Below are 22,050 nucleotides of genomic sequence, written 5' to 3' on the forward strand. Positions count from 1 at the left end.
AGGGGCCACTGGCCTGATCCAACAGGGCTTCTCTTATGTTCTTATGTGACACAGAGTGTTGGACTGGATGGGCCATTGGACTGATCCAACATGGCTTCTCTTATGTTCTTATGTGTGACACAGAGGCTTTATGCCGAGAGTGATTCAAATGTGGAATTAGCTGCTCGAGGATGTCGGGATGGTCACAAGGCCTTTGGCCGGCACCCTAGCATCACCGCTATGGCCTACTGTAAGTTCTTGAAGGATTGGGTACATCAGGAGGGTGTTGCCTAGGCCCTAATATGCAAAAGAGCTCCTGCTACAAAACAAAGCCCTTTTCTGAGTCAGAAGAATTACATCCAAGGGTTCTAAAAGAGCTTGCGGATGTAATTTCTGAGCCTCTGGCTATTATTTTTGAGAATTCTTGAAGAACAAGAGAGGTGCCGGAAGATTGGAGGCGGGCGAATGTTGTCCCCATCTTCAAGAAGGGGAAAAAAGATGATCCGGGTAACTACTGACCCGTCAGCTTGACGTCTATACCTGGAAAAGTTTTAGAACAAATCATCAAACAGTCGGTCCTGGAACATTTAGAAAGAATGCATGTGATTACTAAAAGCCAGCATGGGTTTCTCAAGAACAAGTCATGTCAGACTAACCTGATCTCTTTTTTTGAGAAAGTGACTACCTTGCTGGATTGGGGGAATGCTGTAGACATCTTTTATCTTGATTTCAGTAAGGCTTTTGATAATGTTCCACATACTATCCTTGTTGACAAGTTGGTAAAATGTGGTTTGAATCCTGTTACCATTAGGTGGATCTGTATCTGGTTGACAGATCGCACCCAAAGAGTGCTTGTGAATGGTTCCTCATCCTCTTGGAGTGCCGCAAGGATCTGTCCTGGGACCTGTTTTGTTCAACATCTTTCTAAATGATTTGGGTGAAGGAATAGAGGAAATACTTATTAAATTTGCCAATGATACTAAATTGGGAGGGGTTGCAAATACAGTAGAAGACAGAAACAGGGTACAGGATGACCTTGACAGGCTGGAAAACTGGGCTAAAATCAATAAAATGAATTTTAACAGGGATAAATGTAAAGTTCTGCATTTAGTTAGGAAAAATCCAATGCATGGTTATAGGATGGGAGAGACTTGTCTTAGCAGTAGAATGTGCGAAAAGGATCTAGGGGTCTTAGTGGATCATACGCTGAACATGAGTCAACAGTGTGATGTGGTGGCTAAAAAGGCAAATGCAATTTTGAGCTGTATCAACAGAAGTATAGTGTCCAGATCACGTGATGTGATGGTGTCGCTTTACTCTGCTCTGGTAAGACCTCACCTGGAGTATTGTGTTCAGTTTTGGGCACCACATTTTAGAAGGATATAGAGAAGCTGGAACGGGTCCAGAGGAGGGCGACAAAGATGGTGAGGGGTCTGGAGACCAAGTTCTATGAAGAAAGGTTGAGGGAGCTGGGGATTTTTAGCCTGGAGAGGAGTCAGCTGAGAGGTGATATGATCACCATCTTCAAGTACTTGAAGGGCTGTCATATAGAGCAGGGGTGGCCAACGGTAGCTCTTCAGATGTTTTTTGCCTACACCTCCCATCAGCCCCAGTCAGCATGGCCAATGGCTGGGGCTGATGGGAATTGTAGGCAAAAACATCTGGAGAGCTACTGTTGGCCACCCCTGATATAGAGGATAGTGTGGAATTGTTTTCTGTGGCCCCAGAAGGCAGGACCAGAACGAATGGGTTGAAATTAAACCAGAAGAGTTTGCGGCTCAACATTAGGAAGAACTTCCTGACCGTTAGAGCGATTTTTCAGTGGAACAGGCTTCCTCGGGAGGGGGTGGGCTCTCCTTCCTTGGAGGTTTTTAAAAAGAGGCTGGATGCCCACCTAACTGCAATGAAGATCCTGTGAATTTAGGGGGAGGTCTTTGTGAGTTTAGAGTGGTTCCTCAGTGGAACAGGCTTCCTGCTTGGGAGGTGGTGGGCTCTCCTTCCTTGGAGGTTCTTCAACAGAAGCCAGATGTCCATCTGACAGCAATGAAGATCCTGTGAATTTAGGGGGAGGTCTTTGTGAGTTTCCTGCTTTGTGCAGGGGGTTGGACTAGATGACCCTGGAGGTCCCTTCCAACTCTATGATTCTATGACCCCCAGCCCCGACTTAGCTTCTGAGATCTGAGGTGATCAGGCTTGCCTGTGGACTTCTGCTGCTGAGATGTCCTGCTTTTTGTGGACTCTTTTCTGCTCCTATAGACAAACACGGCTGCCCGTCTTGTTACACAGTAAAACGCCTTTGTTTCCGTGCTGACCTAAACATGTCCTCTCCTTGTTTCCCCAGTCCTTCCTAAACATCTTTTGAAGAGGAGGGGAGAAAAAAAGGAGATCCGTTGAATATTCATCACCACACAGAGTGCCCATAAACAATAAAACGGGACGACAATACTTGTTAGCAGCTGTTACCGAAGCAAATACAAGCCGGCCTCTATAATTATGCTGGGATATGACTTATACCCGAGGATGCATTCCCCACCACCGCCACCTCTTTGCGTCGAGCATATTCTGGAATTGGAGCTCATAAAAAGGAGGATTTCGGTTCTCATCACCAGCTTGATTGCAGATTTGATTTTCCGTCTCGGATAGGGAAGGGAATTGCAATTGGGTTTTTTTTATCGTGCTTTATTTCTCACACGGCTCGGCGGTTGCTGGGGTCTCCGTCTGGGGAGGAGGCGAGAAACCCTCCCGTTAATCCGGCTGCTTTTGGAAGAGGCTTGTCCCTCTCTCCCTTCCCTGTGCAGAAAGACAGGCTCGGTGGCAAGCAGAAGAAGAAGATGATGATATTGGATTTATATCCCGTCCTATACTCTGAATCTTAGAGTCTCAGAGCGGTTCACAATCTCCTTTATCTTCCTCCCCCACAACAGACACCCTGTGAGGTGGGTGGGGCTGAGAGGGCTCTTACAGCAGCTGCCCAATGAAGAAGAAGATGATGATGATGACTAATGATGATTGATGATAATATTGGATTTATATCCTGCCCTATACTCTGAATCTTAGAGTCTCAGAGCAGTCACAATCTCCTTTACTTTCCTCCCCCTCCAACAGACACCCTGTGAGGTGGAAGGGGGGGGGGGTCTGAGAGAGCTTTTCCAGAAGCTGCCCTTTCAAGGACAACTCTGTCAGAGCTCTGGCTGACCCAAGGCCATTCCAGCAGGTGCAAGCGGAGGAGCGGGGAATCCAACCCGGTTCTCCCAGATAAGAGAGCTCTGGCTGACCCAAGGCCATTCCAGCAGCTGCAAGCGGAGGAGTGGGGAATCCAACCCGGTTCTCCCAGATAAGAGAGCTACGGCTGACCCAAGGCCATTCCAGCAGCTGCAAGTGGAGGAGTGGGGAATCCAACCCGGTTCTCCCAGATAAGAGAGCTCTGGCTGACCCAAGGCCATTCCAACAGGTGCAAGTGGAGGAGTGGGGAATCCAACCCGGTTCTCCCAGATAAGAGAGCTCTGGCTGACCCAAGGCCATTCCAGCAGCTGCAAGCGGAGGAGTGGGGAATCCAACCCGGTTCTCCCAGATAAGAGAGCTACGGCTGACCCCAGGCCATTCCAGCAGGTGCAAGTGGAGGAGTGGGGAATCCAACCCGGTTCTCCCAGATAAGAGAGCTCTGGCTGACCCAAGGCCATTCCGGCAGGTGCAAGTGGAGGAGTGGGAAATCCAACCCGGTTCTCCCAGATAAGAGAGCTACGGCTGACCCCAGGCCATTCCAGCAGGTGCAAGTGGAGGAGTGGGGAATCAAACACAGTTCTCCCAGATAAGAGGATGGGCTTTGGGGAGGGGAGGGGCCTCAGCAGGGTACAATGCCCTAGAGTCCCCCCTTCAAAACAGCCATTTTCTCCAGAGGGGGAAAAAGACAAAATAAGACAAAGGAACAATAAGTTATCTGACCTCCCCCCATTCATGCACTTCATGCGTTAATCCGTGTCTGAAACAAAGTTACTGTGGCTCTGGAAAACGGTGAGAAAAGAGGCTGACGAAGTGTGAGACAAGTGAAACCGTGAGGACTCCTTTCTATATGGTTCCTCCTTATTCTCTCCATTACAGTGTCACAAGTGAAACCTTTAAGGACTCCACCCTACAGCACTGACTTATGAACTTGGTTAAGGCTGGTACCTATGTGGAAACGTTAAAGTGCATGAATTGGGGGAGTACAAATACCTTATTGTTCCTTTGTCTTATTTTGTCTTATATTTGCACTAAATCAGATGCATGTACACACATGGAGAGTATGAATATCTTTATTGGTGATCAGTGATTTTTTGTAATTATTCCGTTTGCACATTGTATTTTCTCCAGCGGACCTGATCTTTGCCAGCTGGAGATCCGTTGGAAAAGCAGGAGATCTCCAGGTAGCACCTGGAGGCTGGCAACCCTATTTGTGTTGGAAAATACCTGGAGATGACAATGATGACCAGGGCCTTTTTTGAGCAGGAATGCACAGGAAAACAATTCCGGCTGGCTTGGTGTCAGGGGGTGTGACCTAATATTCATATGAGTTCCTGCTAGGCTTTTACTAGGAAAAAAGCCCTTGCAAAACAATGGTGATGTCAGGGGCATGGCCTAAGATGTAAATGAGTTCCCGCGGGACCCTTTCCTACAGAAAACCCCAGTGTGAAACAATGGTGATGTCAAGGGTGTGGCCTAGTATGCAAATGCGTTCCTGCTCGTTTTTTTCTAGAAAAAGCCTTCGCAAAACAATGGTGATGTCCGGGGGTGTGGCCTAAGATGCAAATGAGTTCCTGCTGGACCCTTTCCCACAAAAAAACCCCGCAGTGTGAAACAATGGTGATGTCAAGGGTGTGGCCTAATATGCAAATGAGCTCCTGCTGGGCCTTTTGATGATGATATTGGATTTATATCCCGCCCTCCATTCTGAATCTCAGAGTTTCAGACCGGCTCACAATCTCCTTTATTTTCCTCCCCCACAACAGACACCCTGAAGAAGAAGAAGATATTGGATTTATATCCCGCCCTCCACTCCGAAGAGTCTCGGAGCGGCTCACAATCTCCTTTACCTTCCTCCCCCACAACAGACACCCTGTGAGGTGGGTGGGGCTGAGAGGGCTCTCACAGCAGCTGCCCTTTCAAGGACAACCTCTGCCAGAGCTATGGCTGACCCAAGGCCATGCTAGCAGGTGCAAGTGAAGGAGTGGGGAATCAAACCCGGTTCTCCCAGATAAGAGTCCGCACACTTAACCACTACACCAAACTGGCTCTCCTGAGAGGTGGGTGGAACTGAGAGGGCTCTCACAGCAGCTGCCCTTTCAAGGACAGAGTCTCAGAGTGGCCTACAATCTCCTTTCCCTTCCTCCCCCACAACAGACACCCTGTGAGGTGGGTGGGGCTGAGAGAGCTCTCCCAGAAGCTGCCCTTTCCAGGACAGCCTGTAAGAGCTATGGCTGACCCAAGCCTATTCCAGCAGCTGCAAGTGGAGGAGTGGGGAATCAAACCCAGTTCTCCCAGATAAGAGAGCTGTGGCTGACCCAAGGCCATTCCAGTAGCTGCAAGTGGAGGAGTGGGGAATCAAACCCGGTTCTCCCAGATAAGAGAGTTCTGGCTGACTCAAGGCCATTCCAGCAGCTGCAAGTGGAAGAGTGGGGAATCAAACCTGGTTCTCCCAGATAAGAGTCTGCACACTTCACCACTACACCAAAAAAAGAAGAATAAAGCCCTGACGATGCCCACTACTACTTCTACTACTACTACTACTACTACTAGTACTGAAGGAGGGAGTGGCAGGGTACTACTACTACTTTTCCATTATGTTTGGTGGCTGATCAATGCATAGGAGCACATATGCACATTATCAATACACCTCCCAGAAAGAGCAGGCAACCGTCGGATCACATCTTTCTTTTGCCCTGCTTAAATCTTCATGCATTGTGCATCAGCAATATAGAGGAGGATGCAAAGAAAAAATTGTCAGGAGGAGCTGGAAGCTGTGGCCAACCCGGCTGGCCCTGTTGCAAAATTAATTTGAAAAATTCTCCACGTTATATCGGAAAGACATCGGAGCTGGCCTCCTGTGTTTATTCTAGGCATTGTTCTTATATCCCAGTAGGTGGCAGTGTTGCACAGCTCTGAAAGGGCTCTCCTGTGCTAAAGTCTCCTGTTGAACAAAAGTTTGAGTCCAGTTGCACTTTTGTGTTCCAAAGGGAGTTCCGGCCATCACATTTAAAGGGACTGCACACTTTTTAAATGGCCTTCCCTCCACTGGAATTAATGAAGGATGGGGGCACCTTCTTTTGGGGCTCATAAAATTGGACCCCCTGGTCCAATCCTTTTGAAACTTGGAGGGTCTTTTGAGGAGAGGCACTGGATGCTATGCTGAGAATTTGATTCCTCCACCTCAAAAGACATCTCCCCAGAGCCCCAGATGCCCACAGATCGTTTCTCCATTGTTCCCTGTGGGAATCAGTCTCCGTAGGGAATGAGTGGAGCATCAAAGAATCCTTTCAAATCCCTAGGGCAGCCTCCTTAGCGCCATCTTGTTTTCTCAAGAGCTTAGGTGGATTTGGGGCTGGAGTGGGGGTGGGGGGTGGGGCAGAGCATTCTGCAGCATTTCAGGCCAACTGGAAAGCCTAGATCTGAAGCTGACCGGCAGGAAATGCCAGATCTAGGCTGGGGAACTCCTGGGAATTTGGGGATGGAGCCTGGGAAGGACAGGGATGTCCAAGGGGCACAGCGCCATCGAGCCCACCTTCCCAAGGGAAATGGGAAGTCACTTTCAATCATTCAATCATAGGGGAGGGATGGTGGCTCAGTGGTAGAGCATCTGCTTGGGAAGCAGAAGGTCCCAGGTTCAATCCCTGGCATCTCCAAAAAAAAGGGTCCAGGCAAATAGGTGTGAAAAACCTCAGCTTGAGGCCCTGGAGAGCCGCTGCCAGTCTGAGAAGACAATACTGACTTTGATGGACCGAGGGTCTGATTCAGTAGATGTACAACTCAGCTGAAATTTTTGCTTCCGCTTGCTTAACACACGTACATCATTTTCCCTCAAACCCCTGAGCAATTTGAAAGGCGGAGTGATTATAAAATCATAGAGTTGGAAGGGACCTCCAGTGTCATCTAGTCCGACCCTCTGCGCAATGCAGGAAACTCATGAACACCTCCCCCTAAATCCACAGGATCTTCATTGCTGTCAGAGGGACATCTAGCCTCTGTTTCAAAACCTCCAAGGAAGGAGAGCCCACCACCTCCCGAGGAAACCTGTTCCACTGAGTAACTGCTCTAACGGTCAGGAAGTTCTTCCGGATTTTGAGCTGGAAACTCTTTTGATTTAATTTCAACCCATTGGTTCTGGTCCTACCTTCTGGGGCCACAGAAAACAATTCCACCCCATCCTCTAGAGGACAGCCCTTCAAGTACTTGAAGATGGTGATCCTATCACCTCTCAGCCACCTCCTCACCAGGCTAAACATGCCCAGCTCCTTCAACCTTTCTTCATAGGACTCGGTCTCCAGAACCCTCACCATCTTCGTCGCCCTCCTCCAGCTGGTCTGGAACTTTTTAAGTTGGAGTGGAAGAAATTCAGAAGATATGTAGAAAAAGAGTGGAAAATAAAAGGACATTGGACAATCTTTGATAATGATTAAGGTTTTTTAAAATAAGAAGATAACTGTTGGGTTTTTTTTTTCTTTAATAGTTAAGTGTACCTTTAATATTTGTTTCCTTTAAGTAAATAACACTGGCGGGGGTCAAGCAACGGGGGGAGGGGAGGGGGAAAAGTAAGATATGGGGTGGAGAGTTTTTTCTTTCATTTTAAGTTTTCATAAGTTGTAGAGACAGTTTTGCTACCATATGTTACTAATAAAAATTGTTTATTACTATATCCTTCTTGAAATGTGGTGCCCAAAACTGAATACAATACTCCAGGTGAGGTCTTACCAGAGCAGAGTAAAGCGATACTATCACATCACGTGATCTGGACACTAGACTTCTGTTGAGGATGGTGATCCTGTCACCTCTCAGCCTCCTCCTCTCCAGGCTAAACATCCCCAGCTCCTTCAACCTTTCCTCATAGGACATGGTCTCCAGACCCCTCACCATCTTTATCGCCCTCCTCTGGACCCATTCCAGCTTGTCTAGATCCTTCTTAAAATGTGGTGCCCAAAACTGAACACAATACTCCAGGTGAGGTCTTACCAGAGCAGAGTAAAGTGATTAGTAGAACTGTGGATCAAGTTATTGTAGGCATCAGGGCATTTTTTGTAGCAGGAACTCCTTTGTATATTAGGCCACATCCCCATGATGTAGTGGAGCCACTTCTCCTGGAGCTTACAGTAGGCCCTGAACTAAGAGCCCTGTAAACTCCAGGAGGATTGGCTACATCAGAGGGTGTGGCCTAAAATGCAAAGGAGGTCCTGCTACAAAAAAAAAGAAGCCCTGGTAGGCATCTTCAGCAAAGGGGAGTAGCTCACACCAGTTGGACTGCTGAAAGTGAACAAAAAAAGGTAACAAAAAAAAGAGAGAACTGCTAGGTGACTGTATGTGATGCTCTGTATTCTTGGTGCTTGGGAGGGGCAAGAGTGGGAGGGCTTCTAGTGTCCTGGCCCCACTGATGGACCTCCTGATGGCATGTGGGTTTTTTTGGCCACTGTGTGACACAGAGAGTTGGACTGGAGGGGCCACTGGCTTGATCCAACATGGCTTCTCTTATGTTCTTATGTGACACAGAGTGTTGGACTGGAGGGGCCACTGGCCTGATCCAACATGGCTTCTCTTATGTGACACAGAGTGTTGGACTGGATGGGCCATTGGCCTGATCCAACATGGCTTCTCTTATGTCCTTATGTGACACAGAGTGTTGGACTGGAGGGGCCACTGGCCTGATCCAACATGGCTTCTCTTATGTGACACAGAGTGTTGGACTGGAGGGGCCATTGGCCTGATCCAACATGGCTTCTCCTATGTTCTTATGTGACACAGAGTGTTGGACTGGAGGGGCCACTGGCCTGATCCAACATGGCTTCTCTTATGTGACACAGAGTGTTGGACTGGATGGGCCATTGGCCTGATCCAACATGGCTTCTCTTATGTTCTTATGTGACACAGAGTGTTGGACTGGAGGGGCCATTGACCTGATCCAACATGGCTTCTCTTAGGTTCTTATCACAAGATGTGTATTCAGCTCTGTCCTATTAGAGTACTGTTGCTGTTTCATCATTTATTTTAATGTGATGTAAAGGCCATTTGTGAATTTAAAGAAGAAAACTACTCCCAGGGACAGCAGGGGAGGGAGAAAACAGAAGACGCAGCGGAACTCTTGTTTGTCTACCGTCCCTATAAGCGCTTCTTCTTTTTTCCTGCTCCGACATTTCGAGGATATGTTCCTTCAGAGACCACCGGAGGAATTCTCCGCAGAGCCTCTCTCCTAATTAATGAACTTTAAAAACGCTGCCAACGGAACAATTTTAACGTTGATCCATAAAGCTGACAGCAAAAGAAGATGTTGATTAGCGGCGGCTCTTGGCGGCAGCTCATTCATGCGGTTCTGGAGAAGATCTGTCTGAAGTGCCCGGCAGAATAAAACCAAGTTGGCTAGCATTTAACTTCATTCCCACAGGTAGCTGCCTCTTGAAACCATGGCATTACGACAGTCTCACTCTACCTCCGCTCACAGGGAGTTTGTGCTAGTGCTGTCAACCCCCCCGGTCCGGGCGGGGAATCTCCCACTCGGGAGGTTCTCAACCCGCCAGCCCACATTGGGCCTGCGAGGGGAACCTCGTGTGTGCACTGCAAGTCGTGTGATGAAATGACATCACCCGGAAGTGACATCATCAAAATGGCGGCACCCATGTGGGGCCACTCTAGGCGTTTCCAGGAAAACTCTATGGTTTTCCCAGATGCTCTAGCCATTGGGAGGTAAAAACCTCTATGGTACAATAGGTACCATAGAGTTTTAACCTCCCAAATGGCTAGAATGTCTGGGAAAACCGTAGAATTCCCGGAAATGCCTAGAGCGGCCTTGCACGGGTCCCGCCATTTTGATGACGTCCCTTCTGGGTGATGTCATTTCATCACACGGCGTGCAGTGCACACACGACTGTCCTCTGCTGGGGGTTGAAGAGGCCTTGGCAACCCTAGTTTGCACTAAAGCTCCAACTAGTGTGAAGCCTCCAGTTGACTGTAGCAGCTAAAGGGCTACAGCTGCTGCAGTCACCTACTGTAGCCTGTTTGGTGTCGTGGTTAAGTGCGTGGACTCTTATCTGGGAGAACTGGGTTTGATTCCCCACCAGGGCCGGCCCTAGGGCGCATAGAACCCCATAGAACCCGTGCGCCACCCCGTACAGCGCTGTGCGCTTCCCCCGCCTTCTCCCTCCCTCATTCTGCTGCGGGTGCTGAGGACTGGGGACCCCCCGCCTACTCCCTCCAACCCTCCCTTCCTTATCCCACTGGGGGCTCCAATGCCGCCCTTCGGGCACGCTCAAGATCAGCGCCGGGCAACAGCAGTGAACCAGTCACTGAAAGAGCAGCCGCGCCACTTTCTCCTCCCCACTTCCTTCCCGGATTGTATGGGAAGGAAGCGGGGGGGGGGGAGGGAGGCAGTGGCGTGGCTGCTCTTTTCAGCGGCTGGCTCACTCCTGCTGCCCCGGCGCTGATCTTAAGAACATAAGAGAAGCCATGTTAGATCAGGCCAATGGCCCATCCAGTCCAACATTCTGTGTCACACAGCGGCCAAATATATATATATATATATACACACACACACACACACACACACACTGTGGCTAATAGCCACTGATGGACCTCTGCTCCATATTTTTATCTAACCCCTTCTTGAAGGTGGCTATGCTTGTGGACGCCACAAGCATGCTTGTGGATCTTGAGCGTGCCCAAGGGGCCCCTCCTTCCCTTCGCCTCCCCAGCCCCCTGCGCAATCAGAGTGCGACACGCCTGGGCAGAACAGTTGCATGGCGGCCAGCAGGCTCCAGGCGAGGCACCGTCTGATCGCACGGAGGTGAGGCGATAGGAAGGGAAGGAGGGGCGGGCAGCGGTGGCAGCAGCCGGCAGGTGGGTGGAGGAGGCAGAAAAAGCCCAAGGCTCGCAAAGTCTAGCTGAATTATTAGTTAGAAGCAGCCTACCTCTATCTATGTCATCAGCTCTAGCCGCCTGGATTATGACATGATTAGAATACCCCCTCTATCTAAAGTCCTTCATTCTATCCCGTTAAGGAATTGTCCTACTGGCAAATTCCTTTTTAAATGCCTGGGATGAAAGGACTTATAGCAGGGGTGGCGAACGGTAGCTCTCCAGATGTTTTTTTGCCTACAACTCCCATCAGCCCCAGTCATTGGCCAGGCTGGCTGGGGCTGATGGGAGTTGTAGGCAAAAAAACATCTGGAGAGCTACCGTTGGCCCCCCCCTGACTTATAGGAAAGGTAAGGATTCTTATCACTAATTTTTCCATAGGGTTCGACGGCCAAACAATTCTGTGAGTCTTTCTACACAGTAACATCCAAAAAAAATCAACACTAGCAGAGTTTGCACGTCCCGAAAACTTGATGTTGGGATGAAGGCAATCGAAGCCACCTTCCATGCATGACTCAGAGAGCCTGTATCGTTAGGAAATTAGTCCTACGATCACGGCAGCCTGAGGAAGCCTTTGTGCGAAATGAAAACTTGGCTAGCGTTCCGTCGCTGTTTTGTGCCTGGACGCAGTGAGAACTCGATATCTGCATAAGCATCTTTACTAAATGCGGTCTCATTTGGAATACTGTGTGCAATTCTGGTCACCGCACCTCAAAAAGGATATTGTAGCATTGGAAAAAGTGCAGAAAAGGGCAACTAGAATGATCACAGGCTTGGAACACTTTCCCTATGAAGAAAGCTTAAAACGCTTGGGGCTCTTTAGCTTGGAGAAACGTCGACTGTGGGGTGACATGATAGAGGTTTACAAGATTATGCACGGGATGGAGAAGGTAGAGAAAGAAGTACTTTCCTCCCTTTCTCACTATACAAGAACTCGTGGGTATTCAATGAAATTGCTGAGCAGTCGGGTTAACACGGATAAAAGGAGGTACTTCTTCACCCAAAGGGTGATTAACATGTGGAATTCACTGCCACAGGAGGTGGTGGCAGCTACAGGCATAGCCAGCTTCAAGAGGGAGTTAGATAAAAATATGGAGCAGAGGTCCATCAGTGGCTGTTAGCCACAGTGTGCATATATATGTGTGTGTATATATATAAATTATTGGCCACTGTGTGATACAGAGTGTTGATGGGCCGTTGGCCTGATCCAACATGGCTTCTCTTATGTTCTTACTAAGGAACAGGAGTTCCGTTTCGAAAAATTGAACTTTTACATGGACTTTGCATGCTATCTAGTCGAGTCTGCATTTCTGGATTTTGTATAAAAATGGGACCATTCCCTTACGAAAGCGAAAGAACTTTTGTTTACTCATGTTTAATGGTGTTTAATATTTAGTGTGCAACCCTTTAGCTCCGTGAGCCTTGGGCTTCTTTTCCTGTTTACATTATACGGTGCCCCTCTCTCTTTTTGCCTTGGGTGGAGGAGGCAGGCAAACTAGGCGCTTGCCTGGGACACCGGGAGGGGGGAGCCCAATTCGTTGCCCCCACCCTCCCAACCCCCTAGGCAAGCGCCTAGTTTGCTTAGTGGGCGAGCCGACCCCCACCCGATGAAATTCCTCCGGGTGAGGAAATGTAGACTCACATCTCACATGCAAATATGATGGGATTATGTGATCTGGTGGGCACAGCTGGTTACTAGGCAGATGAGACGGAGACGGTGCTGCTCTAAGTAGGCTGGTTTTTTTAAAAAGAAATAAAATGAATCCCTTAGACAATCGGTTGCAGCAGCTCACTTAATCACCTGAGAAGATGAATGGCTGAATGTCCTTATTTGCCACATGTGAAGCTAGACGGCACTCTGGGAGTCCAAAGCCATCCCGGCAACCCAAGCAGCATTCAGAGTTACACATATAACATAAGAACATAAGAGAAGCCATGTTGGATCAAACCAGTGACCCCTCTAGCCTAACACTCTGTGTCACATAAGAACATAAGAGAAGCCCTGTTGGATCAGGCCAATGGCCCATCCAGTCCAACACTCTGAGTCACATAAAAACATAAGAGAAGCCATGTTGGATCAAACCAGTGACCCCTCTAGCCTAACACTCTGTGTCACATAAGAACATAAGAGAAGCCCTGTTGGATCAGGCCAATGGCCCATCCAGTCCAACACTCTGAGTCACATAAAAACATAAGAGAAGCCATGTTGGATCAAACCAGTGACCCCTCTAGCCTAACACTCTGTGTCACACATAAGAACATAAGAGAAGCCATGTTGGAGCAGGCCACTGGCCCATCCAGTCCAACACTCTGTGTCACACATAAGAACATAAGAGAAGCCCTGTTGGATCAGGCCAATGGCCCATCCAGTCCAACACTCTGAGTCAAATAAGAACATAAGAGAAGCCCTGTTGGATCAGGCCAATGGCCCATCAAACCCAACACTCTGTGTCACATAATAACGTAAGAGAAGCCATGTTGGATCAGGCCAATGGCCCCTCCAGTCCAACACTCTGTGTCACACAGTGGCCAATATATGTATGTGTATACACACACACAAATATATATATATATATATATATATATATATATATATATATATATATATATATATATATATATATATATATACACACACACACACACACACACACACACTGTGGCTAATAGCCACTGATGGGCCTCTGCTCCATATTTTTATCCAATCCCCTCTTGAAGCTGTCTATGCTTGTAGCCGCCACCACCTCCTGTGGCAGTGAATTCCACATGTTAATCACTCTCTGGGTGAAGAAGTACTTCATTTTATCCATTCTAACCGGACTGCTCAGCAATTTCATCGAATGCCCACGAGTCCTTGTATTGTGAAAAAGGGAGAAAAGGACTTCTTTTTCTACTTTCTCCATCCCATGCACAGTCTTGTAAACCTCTATCTACAAAAAATACAATATTGCATCATTCTAGTGCTCAGGGCTTTTTTTGTAGCAGGAACTCCTTTGCATATTAGGCCACACACCCCTGATGTAGCCAATCCTCCAGGCGCTTACAGGGCACTTATTACAGGGCTTGCTGTAAGCTCTTGGAGGATTGGCTGCATCAGGGAGTTGCGGCCTAATATGCAAAGGAGTTCCTGCTAAAAAGGGGAAAAAAACCTGATAGAAGTCTAGGTTCTTTTTCCTCCTTGGAACCTCTTTTTTGTTCCCTCCTTCGGCAGATTAATGCATTAATTTTTCTAACAAGGAGAGATGTCTCACTGCAGAAGCAGCATTTGAATAATGCTCTTGTAAAGACAGGGAGAGCTAATACGGCAAGTCCAAAACCCCTTCTTGCGCTTGCTTCTTTCCCTTACGATGTAAATTGTACCGAATTTGGGAAAAAAGAGGAAGACCTAGTAATTCAGCAAGGCAATTCTCGAAGCCCAAGAGAATGAAGTGAGTAAAATGCAGTGGATTGGACACGGAGGTAAACTTTGCCGCCCACTAACACAAGGATTGTTCGTTTCTGGTGCTCTCGGAACAAGACTGGGAAGAAGAATGGGAAAAGCTGCAGGTGGAAGAACATCAGAGCCACACAAATACTGCCACTGGACTTGACTCCAGCTGTTGCACTGTGGACCAAAACAGCTACCCTCTGAGAAGTTGCTAACACAGTTTCAGGCAAGGTTGTGGGTTTGTTTTTTTTTTGCAGCAGGAACTCCTTTGCCTAGGAGGCCACACCCCCTTGATGTAGCCAATCCTCCAAGAGCTTAGAGGGTTCTTCGTCTAGGGCTGACTGTAAGTTCTTGGGGGATTGGCTGCATCAGGGGGTGTGGCCCTATATGCAAAGGAGCTCCTGCTGGAATTCCGCTCCTGATTCTGAGAGAACTGCTCCTGAGAGAACTGTGACTGGCTTATTTTTTTGGGTAGCAGGAGCTCCTTTGCATATTACCCCCACCACCACCGATGTAGCCAATTATCCAAGAGCTTACAGGGCTCTTCTTACAGGGCCTACTGGAAGCTCCAGGAGGATTGGCTACATCAGGGGGGTACGGCCTAATATGCAAAGGAGCTCCTGATGCCAAAAAAACAAACTCTGGCTTCAGGTGGTCTGTGTTGGTCAAAGACCAAACTTGAATCTAAAGCAACTTAAAGACAAACAAGTTTTCCAGAGTACAATTTTTAAGAGTTAGAGTTTCCTTTGTATATGACCAAGGGAGTTTTGACTCTCAAATGCTGCTACCCCAGAAATCTCATTGGTCTCTGAAGTTCTACTGGAGTCAAACCTGGGTCTTCTACTGCAAACTAATGCAGTGTGTGAATCAGTTTTTTGGTCGTCACAAAATAGCTGCCACAAAATGGCTTCTGGAGGTGGAGCCGGACACAAAATGGCTGTTGCAGCTTACCACCAATCACACGGTGAGGAGCCTTGGGTTGTGATCACAGCTCTGGTCAAAGTAACTATTTTAAAAAAAATAAAAATAAACCCTGCACAGTCAATCAAATCTCCAATGTCCAATCAGAAGCCCTGCTGGTCAAGAGCCTCACTTTCTAAAAATGCTTAGTGGGCACCAGGACTTTTTTAAAGCAGGAACTCCTTTGCATATTAGGCCACACACCTCTGATGTAGCCAACCCTCCAAGAGCTTGGAATTCTAGCAAGAGCTCCTTTGCATATTAGGCCACACACCCCTGATGTAGCCAATCCTGCAAGAGCTTGGAATTCTAGCAGGAACTCCTTTACATATTAGGCCACACACCTCTGATGTAGCCAACCCTCCAAGAGCTTGGAATTCTAGCAAGAGCTCCTTTGCATATTAGGCCACACACCCCTGATGTAGCCAGGCTGCATCAGGGGATGTGTGGCCTAATATGCAAAGGAGTTCCTGCTACAAAAAAAGCCCTGGGCTTGCTATTGGCTGCCTGCATTCAAAGGAAATGGTTTCCCACTGGAGGCTCAGAAGCATTGTTAAGCACCTGGGCTTCAAGCAGTCTGTGTGGTTCCCTTCCCCTTTCAGACTTTCCTTCTTCCCAGGAGGAGTGAGGACTGGAGGGATTTCACTTGGCTCCGCCTTCTGCAGAAGCCATTTTAGGGGTTGGTTCTACCTCCTATGGGACCCAGGGCTTTTTTGGTAGCAGGAACTGCTTTGCATATTAGGCCACACCCCCTGATCCTCCTTGCAGGGCTGTTCTAACAGGGTCTACTGTAAGCTCAAGGAGGAGAGGGAACATCAGGGGTGTGTGGTCTAATATGCAAGGGAGTTCTTGCAACAACAACAGAAAAAAGCCCTGGGTACTAGGAATACAGCATATGAGCCCATGCTCAAAACACAACATACGAAGGCTAAGAATGTCAGCAATCGCCTCTGATACCCCCCAGTTTGATGTAGTGGTTAAGTGCGTGGACTCTTACCTGGGAGAACCAGAATTGATTCCCCACTCCTCCACTTGCACCTGCTGGAGTGGCCTTGGGTCAGCCATAACCTTGGTGGGAGTTGTCTTTGAAAGGACAGCTGCTGTAAGAGCTCTCTCAGCCCCACCTACCTCACAGGGTGTCTGCTGTGTTGGGCGAAGATATAGGAGATTGTAAGCTGCTCTGAGACTCTGCGATTCAGAGTACAGGGTAGGATACAAATCCAATATCTTCTTCTTCTTTGTCTTCTTCTTCTTCCTCTTCCTCGGCCCGACATTTGACTGCGAGACAAGTAGAAAAAGCGGCCAGCAAAGACCTGTTCTAATAGATCCGCAGGGATCAGGGGAAATCGCTGGCTCGGGATTGATTTGTCTCCTCCTGGCTCGTAATTAAAATTTGAAAAATCTCTCCGGGGTAATGAGGAGAAGATACTCTCGAGATGTCGCTTACGCACGAGGCCATTAAAAAGCCCGGTGTCTCCTTTACAAGAAGCCATTATCTGATATTAATGCAACATGGCCAGAAACTACCTGGCAAAGCGAAATCTCCTTTAGCGCCAGAAAGCGGGCCAAAAGTCTCTCCTTTCCTCATTCAAGCTCGAATTTTCACAGTGTGTCCAATCACTGTGTTAGGAGTGGAGGGGGGAAGGGTGTATGTGTGCATACCAATGGAACCAATTGGGGAGGGGGGCTAGTTTGCACTCAAAAGCAATACCCTGAGCTCGTGAAACTCCCTTATACTGGATCAGACCCTTGGTCCGTTGAAGTCACAGTTTGCTCAGATTGGCAGTGGCTCTCCAAGGTCTCAGGCGGAGGTCTTTCACATTGCCTACTGCCAGAAGAAGAAGAAGAAGAAGAGATTGTATTTATACCCCACCCTTCACTAGCAAGGAGTTTCAGAGCAGCTTACAATCTCCTTGTCGGCAAAGGGTTCATCGGAGTTTCAATAATGAATAGACTTGTTTCTTTTCCAAAACTAAGTTTCCATTTATTGATTACAACAATGCTACTCTCTACACAGGTTCATTGAAACTGATAACACATAAGGCAAAAGCATTGGCATTTATGGGCATACATCAAAGACTAGGGGATTCAAATCACTTCTCATAATAAAGTAACCATTTCACACACTCCTTATCTCCAGCCTAGGCAGGCTGTGTCTTCCCCCTGATGGTGTCCTTGCCCGGCACCAGCAGGCGCCTGAGAAGCAGCTGGATGTTTTGCACTTCAAAGACCTTGCTGGCCTTTAGCACCTAAATCACCCCCCTTCCTTCCCCCCTACATTCTACAATGGCACTGGTGTTAGTAAAGCAAAGATTTATAGGGTTAGTTTGCAGTAAATAAACATTTCAGAATAACAGAGTTTACTACAATGAACGCAAGCTTACATACTGCGCCCCCTAAGCTCTTGCTCGGGGTTTGTTTGGGTGCAGTAGGTAAAATTGCTTCAACAGTGGAGGGGGGCATTGAGATCGGAGGATTTCACCCACTCGTCACAGCTGGGCGGGAAATAGCGCCAGTTTGCAGTAAATAAACATTTCAGAATAACAGAGTTTACTACAATGAACACAAGCTGACACTCCTTCCTCTCCCCACAGCAGGCACCCTGTGAGGTAGGTGGGGCTGAGAGAACTCCGGCAGAAACCGCACTTTCCAGAACACCTCTGAGAGAGTTAGAACTGATTCAAGTTCACTCCAGCAGTTGCATGTGGAGGAGTGGGGAATCTAAACCCGGTTCTACCAGTTAAGAGTCTGCACACTTAACTACTACAGAAAACTGGCTCTCCAAATTTTTAACTGAAGATATTAGGGATTGGACCTGGGACTTTTTGCACACCAAGCAGATGCTCTACCACTGAGCCGTCCTACTCGTATAGCTGTTACATGGCTTTGTAAGAAGTAGAGTACAATGGCTTTGAAAGGCCATGTCTAAAACAAGTGGAAAGAATGTCCATATTAGCAAGTAAGCTCCATAGCGGAAGGCTGGTGGTTAGAGAGAGGCATTCTCAGACTTCCTCAATTCAAATTCAGTTCCACTCAGAGTCAAAATCCTCCCATCTGAGGAAGATGAAGAAGATATTGGATTTATTACTCTACCCTCCACTCCAAATCTCAGTGTGGCTCGCAATCTCCTTTCCCTTCCCCCCCCACAACAGACACCCTGTGAGGAGGGTGGGGCTGAGAGAGCTCTCCCAGAAACTGCCCTTTCAAGGACAACTCTGTGAGAGCTACGGCTGACCCATGGCCATCCCCGTAGGTGCAAGTGGAGGAGTGGGGAATCAAACCCAGTTCTCCCAGATAAGAGTCCGCACACTTCACCACTACACCAAACTGGCTCTCAAAAAGTGATATGATCACCATTTTAAAGTATTTGTAGGGCTGTCGTACAGAGGATGGTGAATAATTGTTTTCTGTTGCCCCAGAAGGTAGGACCAGAAGATGATGAAGAAGAAAATATTGGATTTTTATCCTGCCCTCCACTACAGATCTCAGAGACTCAGAGCATCTCACAATCTCCTTTACCTTCCTCCCCCACAGCAGACAACCTGTGAGGTGGGTGGGGCTGAGTGAGCTCCCGCAGAAACTGCCCTTTCAAGGACAACCTCTGCGAGAACTACGGCTGATGGACCTCTGCTCCATATTTTTAGCTGCGAGAACTACGGCTGATGGACCTCTGCTCCATATTTTTATCCAATCCCCTCTTAAAGCTGGCTATGCTTGTAGCCGCCACCACCTCCTGTGGCAGTGAATTCCACATGTTAATCCCCCTTTGGGTGAAGAAGGAATTCCTTTTATCCGTTTTAACCTGACTGCTCAGCAATTTCATTGAACGCCCATGAGTTCTTGTATTGTGAGAAAGGGAGAAAAGGACTTCTTTCTCTACTTTCTCCATCCCATGCAGAATCTTGTAAACCTCTATCATGTCACCCCGCGGTCGACGTTTCTCCAAGCTAAAGAGCCCCAAGCATTTTAACCTTTCTTTATAGGAAAAGTGTTCCAAACCGTTAACCATTCTAGTTGCCCTTTTCTGCACATTTTCCAATGCTATAATATCCTTTTTGAGGTGCAGTGACCAGAATTGTACACAGCATTCCAAATGTTACAGAGTAAAACCTTGAGTTCGATCCCAGCGGAAGCTGGGTTCAGGTAGCCGGCTCGAGGTTGACTCAGCCTTCCATCCTTCCGAGGTCGATGAAATGAGTCCCCAGCTTGCTGGGGGGAAAGTGGAGATGACTAGGGAAGGCAATGGCTAACCACCCTATAAAAAAGTGAAAACAACGTCACCTCAGAGTCGGAAACGATTGGTGCTTGCACAGGGGACTGCCTTTACCTTTACCTAATCTTAAATAGGTACATACGTGGCCCGGCCCGGCCTGACAGATCCGGCCCTCATAACAGATGAGTTCAACACCCCTTGACTAGGCAGTAGGTGTTTGGAAAGACCTTCCCCTGAGTCCCTGGAGAGCGGCTGGCAGCCTGAGTAGACAAGGCTGACTTTAATGGACCGAAAGTCTGAGTCATGTAGAAGGCAGCTTCACGTGTACAATATTGTAGGGAGGCAGGAAAAAGCTCCCTCATTTCCAACAGCATCCAATCCGTGGGAGAATGGCCTATAATACCACGCAACACAAACGGAATATATAATTAGGATGAAATAAGGCAGTGGAACCTGAAAGAAGAAGAAGAAGAAGATATTGGATTTATATCCCGCCCTCCACTCTGAAGAGTCTCAGAGCGGCTCACAATCTCCTTTCCCTTCCTCCCCCACAACAAACACCCTGTGAGGTGGGTGGGGCTGGAGAGGGCTCTCACAGCAGCTGCCTTTTCAAGGACAACTTCTGCCAGAGCTCTGGCTGACCCAAGGCCATTCCAGCAGCTGCAAGTGGAGGAGTGGGGAATCAAACCCGGTTCTCCCAGATAAGAGTCCGCACACTTAACCACCACACCAAACTGGCTCTCCAGAAAGACCGGTTTCCTTGCTGCAGTGTAAGCGTCCCTGAGTTGGGAACTCACTTCATCGGATGTGTTGGCGTGTATATCCGTTGGGATCATGCTCTATACGCCCAGCGCAAATGTGGGGCGGTTGTCTGCGGAGGCGTTGCAAAGAGAAGCTGGTTTTGAACACGTTCTAACCAAAGAATGATCAGCTCATCCTATCCTTAGGAGCCTTGCTCAGATGCTGCCAACGGAGGCTTCCTTGACTGAGTCCGTCCGTCTCGTGGTGGGGATTCCTCTTTTCCTGCTGCCCTCCGCTTCCCCCAGCACAGGGCTGGCCAAACTTGCTTAATGTCTGTTTGCTACCAAGACCCCACTTCTAACCCAGCCACCTCACTGCTTTCCTCAGTGAAAACCTTCTACATCTAATATGCCAGGGGTGGCCGACGGTAGCTCTCCAGATGTGTTTTGCCTACAACTCCCATCAGCCCCAGCCAGCATAGCCATGCTGGCTGGGGCTGATGGGAGTTGTAGGCAAAACACATCTGGAGAGCTACCGTCGGCCACCCCCTGATTTAAGTTGCTTTCTTTCCATCTCTCCCTTCCCCACCTCCCTCCCTTTCTTCTCTCAAACATATGAGATGCATGTTTTGCAGCTCTTAAACATCTGATATTTATTCTATGCGGCTCTTACATTGGGCAAGTTTGGCCACCCCTGACTTAAAAGTCACAGAGATGAAATGGGCCATAGAGGCCATCTAGTCCAACCCCCTGCTCAATGCAGGATTAACCTGAAGGTGCAAGAGCAGCAAGATAACGAGGGACCACATTGCCGCTTGTTGGCTGCAAAAGGCAGGTGGAGGTCAACAGGCCGCTGAGCAGGCAAGGCAGGAAGGAACTGCATAATACAGGGGTGGCCAATGGGAGCTCTCCAGATTTTTTTTTGCCTACAACTCCCATCAGCCCCAGCCAGCGTGGCCAATGGCTGGGGCTGATGGGAGTTGTAGGCAAAAGACATCCGGAGAGCTGCCGCCGGCCACCCCTGTATTATGCAGTTCCTTCCTGCCTTGCCTGCTCAGCGGCCTGTTGACCTCCACCTGCCTTTTGCAGCCGACAAGCGGCAATGTGGTCCCTCGTTATCTTGCTGCTCCTGCCCCTTCAGCGCCGCAAAGCCAGCTGCAATGCAGCTCCATGTTTTCTCCAAATACTTTCGGGATTACAACACGGAAACCGAAAAACCTTTACCCAGGATCTGCATCACAGCACAAATTGTCTGCGCTGCTGTTCCTCTGAACTTTGAACCGCAAGCCCCGGACTGAGGTGTACTTTCGAACACAAGTTACTCCCACTTTTTGAACTTTTTTTTTTGGGGGGGGGGCATGACCTAAGGTTGCCAAGTCCCCTGCCTCCTCCAGCGGGGGACTTTCACGCTTGCAAAGCACATGCGCAACACAATGGCGTCACCCGGAAGCGATGTCATCGAGCCGGCGACGCCTCGCATGGCCGCTCTAGGCATTTCCAGGGAAACTCTATGGTATTCCTGCGCGCTCTAGCCATTTGGGAGGGAAAAACTCTATGACACCTATTGCACCATAGAGTTTTTCCTTCCAAATGGCTAGAGCGTCTGGGAAAACCATAGAGTTTTCCCAGAAACTCCTAGAGCAGCT

Source organism: Heteronotia binoei, chromosome 7 (assembly GCF_032191835.1).
Source record: "Heteronotia binoei isolate CCM8104 ecotype False Entrance Well chromosome 7, APGP_CSIRO_Hbin_v1, whole genome shotgun sequence".
Classification (NCBI taxonomy): domain Eukaryota; kingdom Metazoa; phylum Chordata; class Lepidosauria; order Squamata; family Gekkonidae; genus Heteronotia; species Heteronotia binoei.